Here is an 18,003-nt window from a genome sequence, read left to right as displayed (position 1 = left end):
GAGAGCTCATTCAGGAGAGTTCTACCCAGATTCTCAGCTAAATGCTGCCGTGATGAAACGCCATACTATGTTCCAAACCACATCAAGGATTATTTCTGAAACAGTATGGAGCTCAAATGCTTTTTCTCTTGTGGGTTTACTACAAGGTGAGTTCCTTTTTATATCCTGCTTCTTTTACACATACTCTCTCCAGTACAGGTTAGCTCTGAGTGTTAGCGATGCTTGCTAATGTAAAGACAGACCATATTACGTCCAAAACATTGCATTGTTTCTGATAGCAACGTTTCTGATAGGGCCGTGGGTGTAAAGCCAGCCCACATTTCAGATATTATCGGACGCAAATATGGATCAGCTCCGTTGCACCCCCGTTTTCAGAGATGAGGGTACAGAGGAAAAGAGAGAGGGTTTTATGTTCTCTGTCACACCGGGGACACATATTTATGTATAAAAGATATACAAAAGTGCATTTTGCATGACAGGAGACCTTTAATAAAAAAAATAGGTTCAACTAAATATAGCTTTCAACTAACCTAATACAGCTATGTGAAATGTGTTGACATAATACATTTAATTAAAGTCAACGTACATTACATTAGATTTTTATGCCAACTTGGTTGCATGTGAGAGACAGACCGTGTGAGACGTACATGAGCTGAGTCTGTGTATAAACGACAGAGGAAAAGGCAGAGATGAATAAGGCGTGGGAGGGCGGGGGGTCGGCTCTTTGTTCTGTCTGAATGCTTCCTCCAGCGCAGCGAGCGTTCATCCCGCTGCTCTCCCACTCATCCTCTGTCTCTCGTCCCCGCTTGGACACTCTGCTTGCATTGAGATTGAGGGATTACATTCTGCCTGCCCCTACACCACAGACATACCTCCAACTCAACAAGTCAGGGTTTCTTTGACAGCTTCAGCTCTGGTTGGATATAAAACTGGTGACAAATAGTATCAGTCAGGTGTGAAAATCTCTTGTTTTTATTGAAGATCAAGCTCACCACGGGACCTGAATGATATTAAGTTGTCTGGAAATAAGTCAAGCATTCTGCAGTTTTAAGGTTCTGTCTTTTCATGCTGAAAGTGTGCAAACATGTAGCAATATATATATATATATATATATACATGGAATCATATTTCTTTACTCTCACACCATCACTATACTATTTGTTGTACCAAGGCTCAGAATTCTCTATCATCAATGATATATCCTTATAAAGAATTAATTATAAAAGCAGACATTTTAAATACCCTCACTATTTGAAACAGTTGTTACTTTCTCTAGTCAAGAGCTCAGAAAGTGTTTTCATTACGTTTAAAGCTCCCTCTGCTATCTTGCCATCTCGCTTATAAGGAAGAAACTACATTAAAAATCCATGTTGCTAATCTTGTAAACATATCACAACAGAGAATTGTCTGATACATAAACACAAGCTTTCTTTAACAGGAAGAGCATCACTGAAGCAGTTTTCTTATCACTTCTGGACTATCGTGATATCATTTATATGCTGCTGCCTCAATATGTAAACCCCTTGTCTTTTGGTCACTCCTTTAGATGTATGGCTTTTGATTGTATGATACTCACCATGGTTTCCTGTATAGTAAGATTGGGTTGCCCTCTCTAGCCCTCTCTATAATAAATATTGAACATAAAGACATCAACATTGTTTAAATATTGGCGCTTGTAAAGCCCGTATTGGTCATATACTTCAGTACAACTTTAGTCCCTTTCAAACTCTTTTATTATGACATTAGAAAGTATTTCTTTGTCTTTCTGATCATTGGTACAACCTTCCACACACTTTAGAAATCATTACTCTTCCAACGCATGCACAGTTGAAAAGCACTATCACATCGCACGTTAGATCAATCTGTAAATATTACAGAAGATTTGTATTCGTTTTTTTATCTTTGTATTTTGTTGTGTAACTGCTTTGACCTTGACTCGGAGGTCCTTAGCTATTAGCTTCACGTTAGCATGTTGTCAGTGCAGGTGCTTGTGGAGGTTTGACGTTGTGTTTGCTACAGTGGATAAAAGCTTCTGGCCTGAACACAGTTTGCACCTCACCGTCACATTCCTGTCCTTTCTTCGGACAAACTCAAAATAATGGGCATACCTCCACCCAGGCGCGGACTGGGACTAAAAATCAGCCCGGGCATCTCGTCCGGCCCACTTCAGTACCGCTAGTATATTGTCAACGGGGGGGTGCTAGTGTGATTACTGATTACTGAATTTATAACAATAACCCAACTCTGTACAAAACCATAATTCGCCTTTCAGCTGACAGAATGATGAAGTGAAAGAAGGTTTTGCTGTTTAAACATGTTAGCTTACGCAGCAGGGCTAGAGTCCTGCAGCTTCACAGCGCTGTTGGCATTAAATCTGTGACAGAAGAGGCGGCGAACAGAGGAAACTGTGGCCTGTTGCTGTTTCAGAGATGCTACTACACAGATGAAGGCAGTGTCAGGCTTCAAATACGTTTTTTTACACATTTACACAGGAAGACAAAGCTCTTTCAAGGCCTTCATTAGCATTCCTAAACCCTTCACTGTGCATTCTTTACACTTCCCCTCTTCCCTTTCTGAGTTTTGTTTTCAAATGAGTGAAAATGATATCAAGGTAACATATGAGCCCTTTAATAAAACAGCTTATTCTGCAGTTAATTGAATTAGACTGTAGAACAAAAAACAAAGCAGTGCTTTTCGTGAAACAAACAAACCTGCCTGAGTAAACAAACTGTTTGGTAAGAGAGAGACAGAGAGCAGGGAGATGAGGTGTGTTCATCCTGATAACACTATCTGTTGTGCCTTTGGTTTGGGGAAAAATATGAGACTATCCCAAGGATACCTGCAGTAATGATGTGTCTGCTTTGGACGGTAATGATAACGCTGATTAAAGCAACTCTGATTTATGTATCGCTTCTATCGGAAAATGAGAGGGAAATGAGATATGGGAGCATCGCCCAGAGAGAAAACAACCGCAGACACAACATGCACTGATTCACTGGGATGATTAGAGGGGAGGAGGGTGTGTGTGTGTGTGTGTGTGTGTGTGTGTGTGTGTGTGTGTGTGTGTGTGTGTATGTGTGTATGTGTGTGTGTGTGTGTGTGTGTGTGTGTGTGTCTGTGTGTGTGTGTGTAAAATACTCTTTGAAACCAAACACATAGACCGAAAGTACAGTATATCTGCAATACATTGGTGACATATAAGTCTAGGATATGTGACACGAAGGTCCAGAATGTTTACTCGTGATAATTCAAATGAAGATATCTCTTATGTATATGTATAGTATATGACTAGTGATAATGACCTATTGCATTGTGAGGAGAATCTAATTAAAGATAGCTACTTTTATGTTCGGGTAAGTTTGATATGATTTTTTGATATCTTTATTTATCTCTAGTGTAAGCCTAGTATACATTTAAATTATAGACATATTTAACTCAGCCCCCTCAAAGATATTTAAATTGTATTGTCTTTAAAGGTCTTCTACAATCGACTAGCAGGACTACAATATGTGTGTCTTCTTAAAGCAACTCGAAAGCAACAACCATTGCTTTCTAAATGTCTGAGGATTATCTTGAATTAAAGTTATTCTGACTAGTCAAAAGGAATATGACTAAATATGGTATCTTCCAGATAAAAAAAAAAACAAGATGGCGACGGCCAAATGCCACACATAAGACATGCACCTCTCGTAGCGTTTATGATAAAGATACAACAATGATTTGCTCCTAGATCTTCAAAAGTTGTGACAACACAATAAGATCCTCAGATGTGTTGCTAGATGGTTTCCTGTTCAGGTCTTCAGGCATGGCTGCTTTGCTACATCATCTGCTGAACAATCATCCACCAGTTTAAAGGCGTACCTCCAAATATGAACGTCAGGAAGATTACACAAAGAACGTAAAACATATTAGGTTCAATTTCATATTATTGCTTTCCACTAACCTAATGTGAAATTTACATAAAACATTTAATGAGAGTCAACGATTCCGTTTTTTTCTTCAGCCTCACTGCTTTTACAAAACAACTTCTAACCTTGGCTTTAAGCTAGTTATCAGCTCAACTTTGTTCAAACTGTGTCTCTTTGACCCTGCTGACTGAGCTTTCAATGAAACACACACACTGCCACCCACTCAGAGCCCTGAAGAGTGAAGGAGCATTTTGTATTCTGAATGCAGAAAGCTAACACACACACACAAACTCATATTTTCATAGCTTCAAGCGGCACCCTCATCCGGTTGAATCACATGCAAATTACAAATATTTAGTTCACTACGTAACATCCCGTTGTTTTGTAACGGCTGTCCTAACCATTCTAAATATGACATCCCACAGCCTCAGTATTCAACAGACTGTAAAATGCTCTGATTTATTAACTTTTCAAAGCTAACAGGCATAAAGAGAGCAGTGTTAGCGATTTAGCGCAGCCTGACAAAGCCCACGTTGCCAGTGTGTGTGTGTGTGTGTACACATGGCAGTGTTAAGTCGATATGACGCCGTGCAGACACACACAGTGTTTCCATATGGTGGTCTCCTCAGAGGGAGAACAGATCTGCTGCTCTTCCAGAATGCGTCTGTGATCCGCTCCACTGGGTCCTGGGCTGCTCAACACATCAGCACATTATACAGATTCTGTGCATTTATATTCATGTCATGTCTTCAGCTATAACAGCAAGACAGAGTACGATGTTTTGATGCTGTACCGAAAATCCTTAAAAAGAGGCATTTCCTTTGCTGAAGAGGACGCGCTGACCTTATTGGAAAGACTCTTATGGGTGGGGGGTTCTAAGGGGATAAAATGGGTTTCTACCAATCTGAGTAGGTGACTAGGTTGATCCCTAGCTGCTGCAGTCCACATGTTAAACATGCATTTCCAAACATTTGGTCTACCTGCTGTAAAATGTATTATCTCTTCGATTCACACACGGCATCTATTGCATGTCTGTCCGTCCTGGGAGAGGGATCCCTCCTCTGTTGCTCTCCCCGAGGTTTCTCCCATGTTCCCCTTTAAACTGTGGGGTTTCTCTCTGGAAGTTGTTCCTTGTACGATGTGAGGGTCTAAGGACAGAGGCTGTCGTATTGTCATACTGATATTCTGTACAAACTGTGAAGTCCACTGAGACAAATGTAACATTTGTGATATTGGGCTATATAAATAAACATTGATTGATTGATTGATTGATGTTAAAGTGTTCTTGGGCAAAATACTTTATCGCAAAAGAATCCCGTAGGCATGCCTGGGGTATCAAAGTGTATGTCAATCACTGCAGATGGAACATAGCAAACTGCTATAATCTGGTACAAAGCATCTTATCTCTTTGAGATTTAGGTTCTTTTTGTACATGGTCCCTGACAACTAAACCAATAAAGTCATTGCTGTGTACAGAGCGTCAGCTAATAGACATGTAATGTTATTTTGGATAATGTGCTGGTCATGCTTTTTTCAATAATGACCCGCCTCGCTGCACATTATCCCACTTATTATACGGCCACATTTTACACAAACTAACGACTTGGCTCGCAATATTAATTGAAATGATTTGATTGACTCGAAAAATATCCTATTGCTCACGCTACGAAAAAAAGACTCTGTTCCAAGGCGCACCAACAGATGGAACTGTGGCAACAGCAACGTAATTTAAAATGATAAAATGAACGGCAGCACTGATCGAGGTTTACTGTAACTGTTTACAGTAACAAGTCCTTAAACAATGCAGAGCAGCCAATACCGTGTTCCTGTTACTGTTTACTTCCTGTCTGTCTTCTTCTGTTGATTTATTTGACGTCCAACCCTCTGTCTTTTAACCTCTTTCCTTCTGTCCATTGATCCTACTTAGCAATGGTGATGTTATGCTTAGCAGCGGTGTGTTATCGACTATTTATTTATAACCTGTGAAATTGACCAATCAAAATAGAGTATTCAACTACGCCGTGTAATAAGATACGCTAACTTACTTTCCACACAATTCTAAAGCCAGGCTTGGGGAGTAACGGATTACTTGTAACAGTATTACATATTCAGGATACAGGAAAAGGTAACTGTATTACCCTTTCAGTTACATTCATAAATGCATTTCAAATAAAAAAAACAATATATTATAGATAGAGGTTCTGCATGAATTTTCTGTTCTTTTCATTTAGACTATTTGTTTTTGTAAATGTATATATTTTTCTATGCATAGCTGGGCCCCTGATGGAAAAAACAGAAATACTGTATTTTCACGAGTTTCATTCATGTATCAAATTAAGACAGCATTTGTAAACTACTATTCTGTAGGAAAAGTCAGAGCCACATTTTTTATACGAAATATCTTGGTTTCTTCTTTTCTAGGGTTACATTGTTCTGTTTTCTTACATTACTGAATAGTGTATACTTAGATAAGGTTACTGATTACATTTGTTTACAAATGATAGAACTAATACTTATGCTGTCAGCAGAATGTTCTGCCTCTTACTTCTACAGCCGTTATTCTACAAGAACATTCACACACTTATATATTGTTTCATAACAAAACTAGGAAAGAGGGGATCATGACCTTTCATTGACAGAAGCTCAGCGGCAAACAAAACAAACCAGAACAACAGCAGATTGGAGTTCACAATAGGAATTATTAAAAGAATGAAAACAGTGTTTCTGTTAACAAGAGCATCTCAGCAGAACAGTGATGAGTAATGGCTCCCACTCGGCCTTCACTGAAAACACTTCTTATCTTAGCAACCAGCCTTTCTTTACTCTGGAGCACAGATTGTTTCAAACTCAGCCATTGTTAGCAGTATGAGATGAATTGTAGAATTGAAAAGTGATTGAGCAAGAAATTAAACATTATTTTAATTGGGTGGGTGGTTATAATTAGGTCTTACTGTGTAAAAATCACTGATTGGGCTGAAACACCCTTGCAGATTATTTGCTTACGCCTATTATTTATCCTCATCTTGTGTAATTAAAGACATAGCACAGTGTAAAACATTTAAATGAGAAACAAATATGGAGGATTTATAATCTAGTTAAAACCAGCATATGGGGAAACCAAACACAGCCAATGTTTAATTAGTGTGCGCAGCTTTTATCAATTTTTAAGGGTTTCTGCTGCCGGTTAAGATTACACAACAGTCTCCAAATCAATTTAAAACTAATGAGTTAAATATGACTGAAAGTGGATCATCGCTTGTAGCCCCGCGGCTAAAATGTTATTCCTTAGGCGCATGGTCCTAGAGAAAAGCTCATGAAGTGTCACAATGAGCAAGGCTTATTCCATATTTGACATTATTGGGTTCAGGTTATCTTATTTTTTATAATTTATACATTAGTAGTCCAATAACATACTTTATATTGAATCATTTTGCCTTTCACATGTTGATAATGCCAACGTTATGTCCAAATGGTGTTACAAAAAAAGAACAGAGCTAGATGTCACACATTTGATTTCCATCCACTGGAAAAACTGAAACGTTGACTATACTATTGAGTTGAACCTAATCTTTTTTATGTAAACTTAATATTATTGCTTTCAATTAACCTTATACTGTTATATGAAATCTGTGACAAAATAGATTTCACTAAAGTCAACGTTTCAGTTTTTTCAGTGATTTAACTGCCAAACAACCAAATACTATCTGTGATATCATGACATGACTACAGCAACATTTCATTATTAATAGTTAAATCGTTTTTGTATTCAGGTACTGAAAATAGATAGCCACAAGTTGGGCAAATGGGTTGCAATATTTGCCTGTTAGTTGAAACGGCATCTACTTTAGTTAAAAGTTAGCAAAAATGTGTTTCATCTAAGAATTTTCTTCTAGACCAATCCACTAAAAGCAAGAAGTCAACAAACTGACAGGCTGTTGGTAAAGAGGATTTTGAGGAGATGATATTCACACCTTCCCTGTTCTCTGCTAATTGAAATGTTTACAATGGATGATGTTGGTGTGAAACAACACATTTGTGTTTCAATCCTCAGGAGTATTACCAATTAACCTTGGCCAAGCACTCATTCTGATATTACACTGACATTAATATCCTCACAGCACACTGACTGAAAGTTCTGTTATCTCTGTTATAGTAAGGTTGAATGTGTTATGTGTAATTAGAATATATTACGATGTAGGTTTAGGCCTAGGCTCCACGGGAACGAAAACTGGTTGAATCCGCATATTTCTCATGCGTATAGCCCTTTAAGCTTAACAACGCCGTAACGGAAACGTAGAAACAGACCCTGCAAACGACAACGGGTCCAAAGGTGGATAGATCTGGGAACGGAGCACTCTGGGGGGTCCAACGGGGCTGTGTGGTCGCCTATATGGTCATCCGTTTCTGATAATGACGACGCAATAGCCCCGCCTCTCCCCACCTCTGCTGCTCACCCCCGCAAAAGTACACTGCACACTGAATTCAGATTATTTATCTTTATCTCGATATGGACATAAACGCGAGTGAAGTCTAATCTGACAGGACGGAGACACGCAGCTCCTCCCGCTGTGATGCAGCGGGAGCAAAACACACACTTCAAGTCAGATCATCACCCTTAGCTATTTTAATTACCTCTCAAACTACCTAAACTAGTTATAAATATGTTTATTTTTACTGTCGGGTTTACTTACTGGATCAGCTGCTGCATGAGGAAGCATGAAGATTTAAACTTTAACACACGTTGACCGGCGAAAAACTCTGCGCGGTTCCCTTCGCCCCCACCGCGGAGAATAAACAGAAGTGCAGCCATGACAACCATTCTTCTTCGCTGCTTTTGTGGAGGAAGTTGCTGCTTTTTGTGGAGGAAGTTACAGCGCCATGTACAGGTTCGGCATATGTACTGCAGCTTTTGGAGCAGGTTGGATGTAAACGGAGCCGTCTCGTGGAGCTTGACACAATCCGGTGTATATTGCGTGTGGGCGGAAGCTTTTTTGCGGTTGCGTTTGCGTTACTCCGATGCGTTTTGCCGTATGCGTTCCCGTGGAGCCGGGGCCTTAATATGATCAGTGAAATGAAACATGTTAGCTGTGGCTGTTGGTTGGAATGTCCTTCCTCAATTGGCTGGACTCTCTCTCAAAGAGCTTTCTTCACACATCAACTGGCCGTCAAAATTGCATTGCAAAGAAGCATTGCATTTGGAATGTTGTTAGGGTCTTTCAGTCCGTTAATCAAATACATAAGCTTAAGGAAACAATCCATGATGTTTATCTGTTGGTAGGTATTTGGCTCACAGGTCTGCAGACTTTTGTTATACAGGGTGTGCAAACAAACAGAAATTACAAAAATGTAAGATTTCTGGGGAGGGTATTACATTTTTTGAAACGTTAAGGAAATGTTCCAACACAAATGTCAAACTCTTTTTTATAGAATGACATGCACGACTCAGCCCTTCACCCTTATCTATTTCATATCGTACCTTAATAAATGCTTGCCAGGGGCGGCAGCTTGGAGTTGCTACAGCAACACCAACATTTGGCCTAGCATCTGCTAAGCAACCCCAACAAAGGTATGTTTTTTTAAATATATATGTGAAATTCACAATTTGAAAAATGATTGATTCGAAAATGATATGCTACAGTACGGTACAAGTACTTCTGGTTGTTTCATTCAAGCTTGACTCTGTGTGTCTGGCACGAGTGCACGTGTGAGCGAGCGAGAGAGAGAGAGAGAGAGAGAGAGCACCGGTACCGGAGATTGTTAGCATCTGGTTAGCTAGCTGCGCGAACGGATATTAGAAGCTGTTTCTACAATGTGAAGGGAAAGTCCTCTCCTGTCAGATAACGTCAGCTCAGTGAGGTAAAGGACTCTCTGAGTGTTTAGATAGCTAACTTTAGTCTAAGTCATGTCAGTGGGTCTCAAACGATTTGATCACCATTTATGTAAACAAGTATTTCCAAGGCACTCCTTCATATGATCAATATAGTTGTAAAAAAATAAGAGAATAAATGAGAAACAGGTATAAAATACTGTGACAGTAAAACAAGAATACAGTTTAAAAGGGGAGTGATTTGTAAAATATCCATAAAGAAAAATAAATCTGTTTTCAGTTCTGTTTCATTTGGGTGTTGAGAGATGTATCCATAGATCTCTTCATGTTGCTCTCAAAGTGCACAAGATTGATGCTTTTAACTTCAATATTTAAAACAAAATCTTCCCAGGGGAGCATGCCCCCGGACCCCCCTAGAGGAGGTTAGGTCCAACCCCAACTTGTAAAAAATAGCACGTTACCCCTGCTTACACCTATATGCCTGATTATCGAGCCTTCATTGTAACAGTCGCGGGTACACTGTGTATGTGCGTGTAGGGAATGTTGCAGTAGAACATTCCACTGTAGCGCCCGGTACATTAATGGGACACCCTGCATGTTTGAGCAACCTCTATGAAACGTCAAGCTACCACACAGCTAGGGCTGTGCGATTATGGCAAAAATCATAATCACGATTATTTTGGTCAATAATTGATATCACGATTATTAAAAACGATTATCCATTTACTTTGAAAACATCCATTTATTGAAAAAAAAAATGTGAACAGTTTGTTTTTAACAGTTGATTACCCTGAACTTTAAGTATAATTAAACTGAAAAACCAATACAAAAAAAAATTAAGAAAAAAAAAAATTACATTTTTTCTTTTTTTTTTAAATAAAAAATAATAATCGTTTTATTTCGATTACGTTGTTTTCGTAATCGTTGCAAGCCGAAATCGTAATCGAGATTAATATACGATTAATTGCACAGCCCTACCCACAGCACCCCCAAAATAAAATCTCTGGCGCCGCCCATGATGCAAGGTCTTGGTTACTCTAAGCATTTATACAGTATGTGTAGGTAGGTAGATGGTCGAGAGGAGAAAAAAATCACAAAATACAAAAAGCCAAAGGTTAGACATTATTTGAATCCACAGGCTGGCATTCATTAGAAAATACCTTGGAAACAAGGTCAAAGGATGGAGGCTGGAGGCAGAGCATGAGGGGGCGGAGCACATTTATGAGTACTCTCGGATGCAGGAGAGTACGATTCAGTGGGCACCAGGAGCCGGAGCTATTAGACAGTTTGTGGTCTTATCGCAGGATGTTGAGCTAATAATTTTCGAGGGGAGGTGAGGAATCGCTCTATCAGCCCATTACAGGGACATTAAGTGCTTTTTATTAACTTATACCGAGCAATTTAGACCAATTTATTCTATTTAAACCAGTTAACATCCTCTGAAACTGGGAAGTATGTCTGGTATTCAGTACACAGGGGACACTTGAATTACTAAATCATTAAGGAGCACATGGAACTGAGCAAACTTGGTATTAGTGCAGTTCAGTGTTTCTGTTTATAGAACACATTTACCTTTTAAATAAAAAGCTTAGATCTGATATCTGGTAACAGGAAAAGTCTTATTGTCACTGCATATTCCAGGGAGTGGACAGATTAAAAGAAAAATGATTTACGTAACCAATGTGAAATGTGCAGTGTATTTGGTAGCAGTAAGGAGTTCCTGTCTTTTGAATGATTCATTACATAATTGAAAAATGCTTTTTCATCAAAGGGGTTGTCTTCAGCTCCACACGGAGTCTAACATTGTATTGTATTTTATTGCATTAGCTTTTTCAAATCTATTTAAAGAGGCCCTCTTATATGTTTGGGTGTTTTCCTTTCCTGTAGTGTGTTCTATAGGTGGCATGTAAATGGTCTGCAAAATCCCAAAGTTCCCTCCAGAAGGAGCTTCTTTGTACAGGCTGAGGGGGGGCGCATCTGTTAGCGGTTGACCAATCACAACAGAGTCAGCCAGCTAACCAATCAGAGCAGACTGGGCTCTGGTTTCAGACAGAGGGTGAAAAGAGGTGCTGCAGCACAGGCAGTATGAGAACAATAAAGAGCTTTTTGAACATTAAAGCATGGAGACATGTCCCAGTAGAGACACTACATACTGATATACACCTGAACATCAGCAGGAGAGGACTCTTTAAAGTAGAGACACTACATACTGATATACACCTGAACATCAGCAGGAGAGGACTCTTTAAAGTAGAGACACTACATACTGATATACACCTGAACATCAGCAGGAGAGGACTCTTTAAAGTAGAGACACTACATACTGATATACACCTGAACATCAGCAGGAGAGGACTCTTTAAAGTAGAGACACTACATACTGATATACACCTGAACATCAGCAGGAGAGGACTCTTTAAAGTAGAGACACTACATACTGATATACACCTGAACATCAGCAGGAGAGGACTCTTTAAAGTAGAGACACTACATACTGATATACACCTGAACATCAGCAGGAGAGGACTCTTTAAAGTAGAGACACTACATACTGATATACACCTGAACATCAGCAGGAGAGGACTCTTTAAAGTAGAGACACTACATACTGATATACACCTGAACATCAGCAGGAGAGGACTCTTTAAAGTAGAGACACTACATACTGATATACACCTGAACATCAGCAGGAGAGGACTCTTTAAAGTAGAGACACTACATACTGATATACACCTGAACATCAGCAGGAGAGGACTCTTTAAAGTAGAGACACTACATACTGATATACACCTGAACATCAGCAGGAGAGGACTCTTTAAAGTAGAGACACTACATACTGATATACACCTGAACATCAGCAGGAGAGGACTCTTTAAAGTAGAGACACTACATACTGATATACACCTGAACATCAGCAGGAGAGGACTCTTTAAAGTAGAGACACTACATACTGATATACACCTGAACATCAGCAGGAGAGGACTCTTTAAAGTAGAGACACTACATACTGATATACACCTGAACATCAGCAGGAGAGGACTCTTTAAAGTAGAGACACTACATACTGATATACACCTGAACATCAGCAGGAGAGGACTCTTTAAAGTAGAGACACTACATACTGATATACACCTGAACATCAGCAGGAGAGGACTCTTTAAAGTAGAGACACTACATACTGATATACACCTGAACATCAGCAGGAGAGGACTCTTTAAAGTAGAGACACTACATACTGATATACACCTGAACATCAGCAGGAGAGGACTCTTTAAAGTAGAGACACTACATACTGATATACACCTGAACATCAGCAGGAGAGGACTCTTTAAAGTAGAGACACTACATACTGATATACACCTGAACATCAGCAGGAGAGGACTCTTTAAAGTAGAGACACTACATACTGATATACACCTGAACATCAGCAGGAGAGGACTCTTTAAAGTAGAGACACTACATACTGATATACACCTGAACATCAGCAGGAGAGGACTCTTTAAAGTAGAGACACTACATACTGATATACACCTGAACATCAGCAGGAGAGGACTCTTTAAAGTAGAGACACTACATACTGATATACACCTGAACATCAGCAGGAGAGGACTCTTTAAAGTAGAGACACTACATACTGATATTCACCTGAACATCAGCAGGAGAGGACTCTTTAAAGTAGAGACACTACATACTGATATACACCTGAACATCAGCAGGAGAGGACTCTTTAAAGTAGAGACACTACATACTGATATACACCTGAACATCAGCAGGAGAGGACTCTTTAAAGTAGAGACACTACATACTGATATACACCTGAACATCAGCAGGAGAGGACTCTTTAAAGTAGAGACACTACATACTGATATACACCTGAACATCAGCAGGAGAGGACTCTTTAAAGTAGAGACACTACATACTGATATACACCTGAACATCAGCAGGAGAGGACTCTTTAAAGTAGAGACACTACATACTGATATACACCTGAACATCAGCAGGAGAGGACTCTTTAAAGTAGAGACACTACATACTGATATACACCTGAACATCAGCAGGAGAGGACTCTTTAAAGTAGAGACACTACATACTGATATACACCTGACCATCAGCAGGAGAGGACTCTTTAAAGTAGAGACACTACATACTGATATACACCTGAACATCAGCAGGAGAGGACTCTTTAAAGTAGAGACACTACATACTGATATACACCTGAACATCAGCAGGAGAGGACTCTTTAAAGTAGAGACACTACATACTGATATACACCTGACCATCAGCAGGAGAGGACTCTTTAAAGTAGAGACACTACATACTGATATACACCTGAACATCAGCAGGAGAGGACTCTTTAAAGTAGAGACACTACATACTGATATACACCTGAAAGGAAACATAATAACAAATTCCTTACTAGAGTGATCAGATTTGTTATCAGGATTTTTTTTTTTGTAACTTCACTTTCATTCCTACACTGACAAAAATGAAATGTTGACTTCAATTGCATGTATTGTGTCAACAAATTTCACAAGGTTAGCATTGACTTTGATCTGCGAGAGCTGAGATTGCTAAAGCCCCTCTGATTCTGCGGCAGCATGAAGGCTGACAGCCGTAATACCACCTGACAAACCCAATCAGCTTATCAGTGAAGCAAACAGTGCATCCGACTAAGCAGTGGGAGTCCGCGCAGCTCAGATTTGCTTGTCACTCGTCTCGCTGTTGAACAGGTATGAAAGGTGACAAGCCAGCTTAATATAAAGCAGGTCATACAAAACAGTGTTCAACACTACATGGGTTTTTAAAGGCTGATCGCAAACTCAATGTTATTTTACCTAAGCTGTCATTTATTTGGTGCGCCCACTGAATGTTTATTCACGTCAAAAAAAGGCTATGCAAAAAATCCAGTCGGAGAAACAAGTGCTTTGATATTTGTCGATGCTTTGATTATTGTTTGACAAAAAGATCTGTCACCTTGAGCAGGCATGAGCTTCAATAAAAAGAGTAAAGAATTCAGAAAGCATAACTCAAAGGCGAGGCAATCTGTGAATCTAATGTCACATTTCTCTTGATTGTCTCGTTAAGAGACATTTCATTTATTAAACCCTGAGTCACGAGATTAAAATAAAACAAATGAACGTGAATGAATGAATAATGAAAGTAAATGACGAGTAAAACGGCAATTATGTTCTTACACAGCAGGCGAGAAAAGGTACAGTGGACTGTTTCACAAAATGCGAGCAGTGGATAGAAAAATAAGATTATTTACTATTAAATTATCACAAAATTATTTTTTCGAAAGAAAAGCAATACGTATATCCTACTTGGGTTCTATAGGATTGGAAATGTATCTGTAATTCAGGAGAGACATTGCTTGTTGTAACATCTTAAAAAATGCTTTGTTGAGACATTTTGTGAGTAGCTACAGGGGTTGAAATACAGTAAAGTACAGTAACTGCAATAAGTGATAGTGTCGTTCGAACAGTCATATATAGTGGTATTATATTCAGACAAATGTACATATTTCCTTCATACATTTGCAAACTAAAAAGTCTATTAATGTTTTTGACTGCTACCCACTGTGGACCCAATGGTCTGCAAAGGCTCAAATACCACACTTTCCTTCAGAGGGACTTTCTTTGTACGTGACGGTGGGACATATCTAATCGGTTGACCAATCACAACAGAGCCGGCCAGCTAACCAATCAGAGCAGACTGGGCTCTGGTTTCAGACAGAGGGTGAAAAGAGGTGCTGCAGCACAGGCTGTATGAGAAAAATAAAGAGCTTTTTGAACATGTCCCAGTAGAGACACTACATACTGATATGAAACTGAACATTAGCATAGTCCACTTTGATATATTAGCCTACTTATTGTATGTGCCTTTTATTTCTGTCTCCTCGCTGTAAGAATGTACATTTCCCCCACTGTTGGATGAATAAAACATTTATGATTCAGATTTTCTCCCTCATTGCAGAACAATATTGATACAATTGGTCTGTGAATGGTATCGACAGAGTGAGTTAGTGAGAGCAAGATAAACTCTGCTCTTTCAGTCCTGAATGAGAGATAAATGAACTGAAAGGTGATGTGAAAAGACTTTTGAAGCCTGTAGCCAGTGGAGCTGCTCGTAAGAGGATGCAACTCAATACTCGGAAGGTGCGCCGGAGATTGTGGCACTCGGCGTGGTGCGTTAAAATCCTCACATTATCCGTGAAACATAATCAGAAGGATTCCAGTCTGAAAACGCTCTGAATTTCACAGGCAATTCTCACATTGATCCACTCAGCTGCAGCTGCTGCTGTAGCTCTTTAGGGATAAGAGAACCCGAATGTGACTGAAGAAATATATGAAATCCTGTCTGTAGGAAATCCCATTGCCCTGTGAGACAAATGCAGCTCTCTACACTGAACCCCATACATGTGGAGGTATACTTAGCATTCTTCTGTAGGCTTTTTATTGGATAGTGTTTCCCTAAGCAGTACCCCCCCACCCTGGATTGATTTGCTGTTTGAAGGCTGCAGGGTGATGCATGGCCGCCCTCCGCGGATGGAAGAGGAATCTGCTGTCAACGCCTCTAAAGTCAGGCATCTGTCATTGCTAAGGACTTCTTCAGCTTGAGGAATGAACTTCACAGAGCTCGGATGGATCCATATCAGATGCCCTTCTAAACCTACATCAGATTCACTGCTCAAATAGATTAGGTGTCTTCATTTACTTATTTAAATACAGCATCATCACAGTGCAATCGGAGTATTTTAAAATGTAAGAAAAGTACATTTTGTTGGTAGAAGAGGCGATGATAATCCACTCATGGTTTGTTTCTTCTATAGAAATGAGCACTTATCCCAATAGCTGAATAACTCAGGAGAACTGCTTGGTGATATTCAGAAAGTTTTCTGTTATAGGCATAAAGCTTGTTGCAAACATTGATATATTTAAAGTACAAAAGCTGCAGCCTGCGGTGTCTGTTCCCACTGTTCTGCATACGCCTGAGGACAATTGTAGTTACTGCTCTCCTTATTCCAAACAGCGTTTTACTGCATATTTTTATTAATCCCAAAAAGGCTGTAGTAGGCCTCAGAATAAGTGCACCAGTGGGTCTGGATAATGGTCTACAGTCAAAATCAGATAACAAAACAAAAAATCCTGATAGTATATCAAGTACAATCTGACCATTATTTTGTTTACTGGCTTTCCATTTGGATTAGAGTGTTCTCAATTGTCTCAGTACAGCACACCAATTTCTGCCCTCCTTATTTTTCCTCCACAGCCAACACAGGCCTAACTTTCAAACGTATACAAAACAAAAACAAAAAGCTCCAACATGAGGTTCTCTGAGCATGTTCATGCTCCTCAGGTTGATACTTTCCTATTCTGTGTTCCCCACAAAAATATTTCTAGTTCAACCATCAGAACAAACTTTGCACAGTTTAGAAATGTTAAAAGACAGAGCGCTGGACCTTACAGAAATCAACAGAAGAAGACAGACAGGAAGTTAACACTAAAGGGAACAGCAGAAAAAGGCAGACAGGAAGTCAACACTAAAGGGAACAGCTGAAGAAGACAGACAGGAAGTTAACACTAAAGGGAACGGCAGAAGAAGATAGACAGGAAGTTAACACTAAAGGGAACAGCAGAAGAAGAGAGACAGGAAGTAAACACTAAAGGGAACGGCAGAAGAAGGCAGACAGGAAGTAAACACTAAAGGGAACGGCAGAAGAAGGCAGACAGGAAGTAAACACTAAAGGGAACGGCAGAAGAAGATAGACAGGAAGTTAACACTAAAGGGAACGGCAGAAGAAGACAGACAGGAAGTAAACACTAAAGGGAACGGCAGAATAAGGCAGACAGGAAGTAAACACTAAAGGGAACGGCAGAAGAAGGCAGACAGGAAGTAAACACTAAAGGGAACGGCAGAAGAAGGCAGACAGGAAGTAAACACTAAAGGGAACGGCAGAAGAAGGCAGACAGGAAGTAAACACTAAAGGGAACGGCAGAAGAAGGCAGACAGGAAGTAAACACTAAAGGGAACGGCAGAAGAAGATAGACAGGAAGTTAACACTAAAGGGAACGGCAGAAGAACACAGACAGGAAGTAAACACTAAAGGGAACAGCAGAAAAAGGCAGACAGGAAGTAAACACTAAAGGGAACGGCATAAGAAGGCAGACAGGAAGTAAACACTAAAGGGAACGGCAGAAGAAGGCAGACAGGAAGTAAACACTAAAGGGAACGGCAGAAGAAGGCAGACAGGAAGTAAACACTAAC

General features: G+C 39.7%; 1 protein-coding gene across 1 annotated transcript in view; it reads right to left on the bottom strand.

Annotated features, from left to right (window-relative positions):
• lrfn2b (leucine rich repeat and fibronectin type III domain containing 2b) overlaps nt 1-18,003 on the bottom strand; it is a 188,413-nt gene that overhangs the window by 42,618 nt on the left and 127,792 nt on the right. The gene's annotated exons all lie outside the window — the stretch shown is intronic.

Source organism: Trematomus bernacchii, unplaced genomic scaffold (genome assembly GCF_902827165.1).
Source record: "Trematomus bernacchii unplaced genomic scaffold, fTreBer1.1, whole genome shotgun sequence".
Taxonomy (NCBI): domain Eukaryota; kingdom Metazoa; phylum Chordata; class Actinopteri; order Perciformes; family Nototheniidae; genus Trematomus; species Trematomus bernacchii.
Note: the sequence above shows the minus strand (reverse complement) of the source record. Positions and strands in the feature narration are given on the sequence as shown.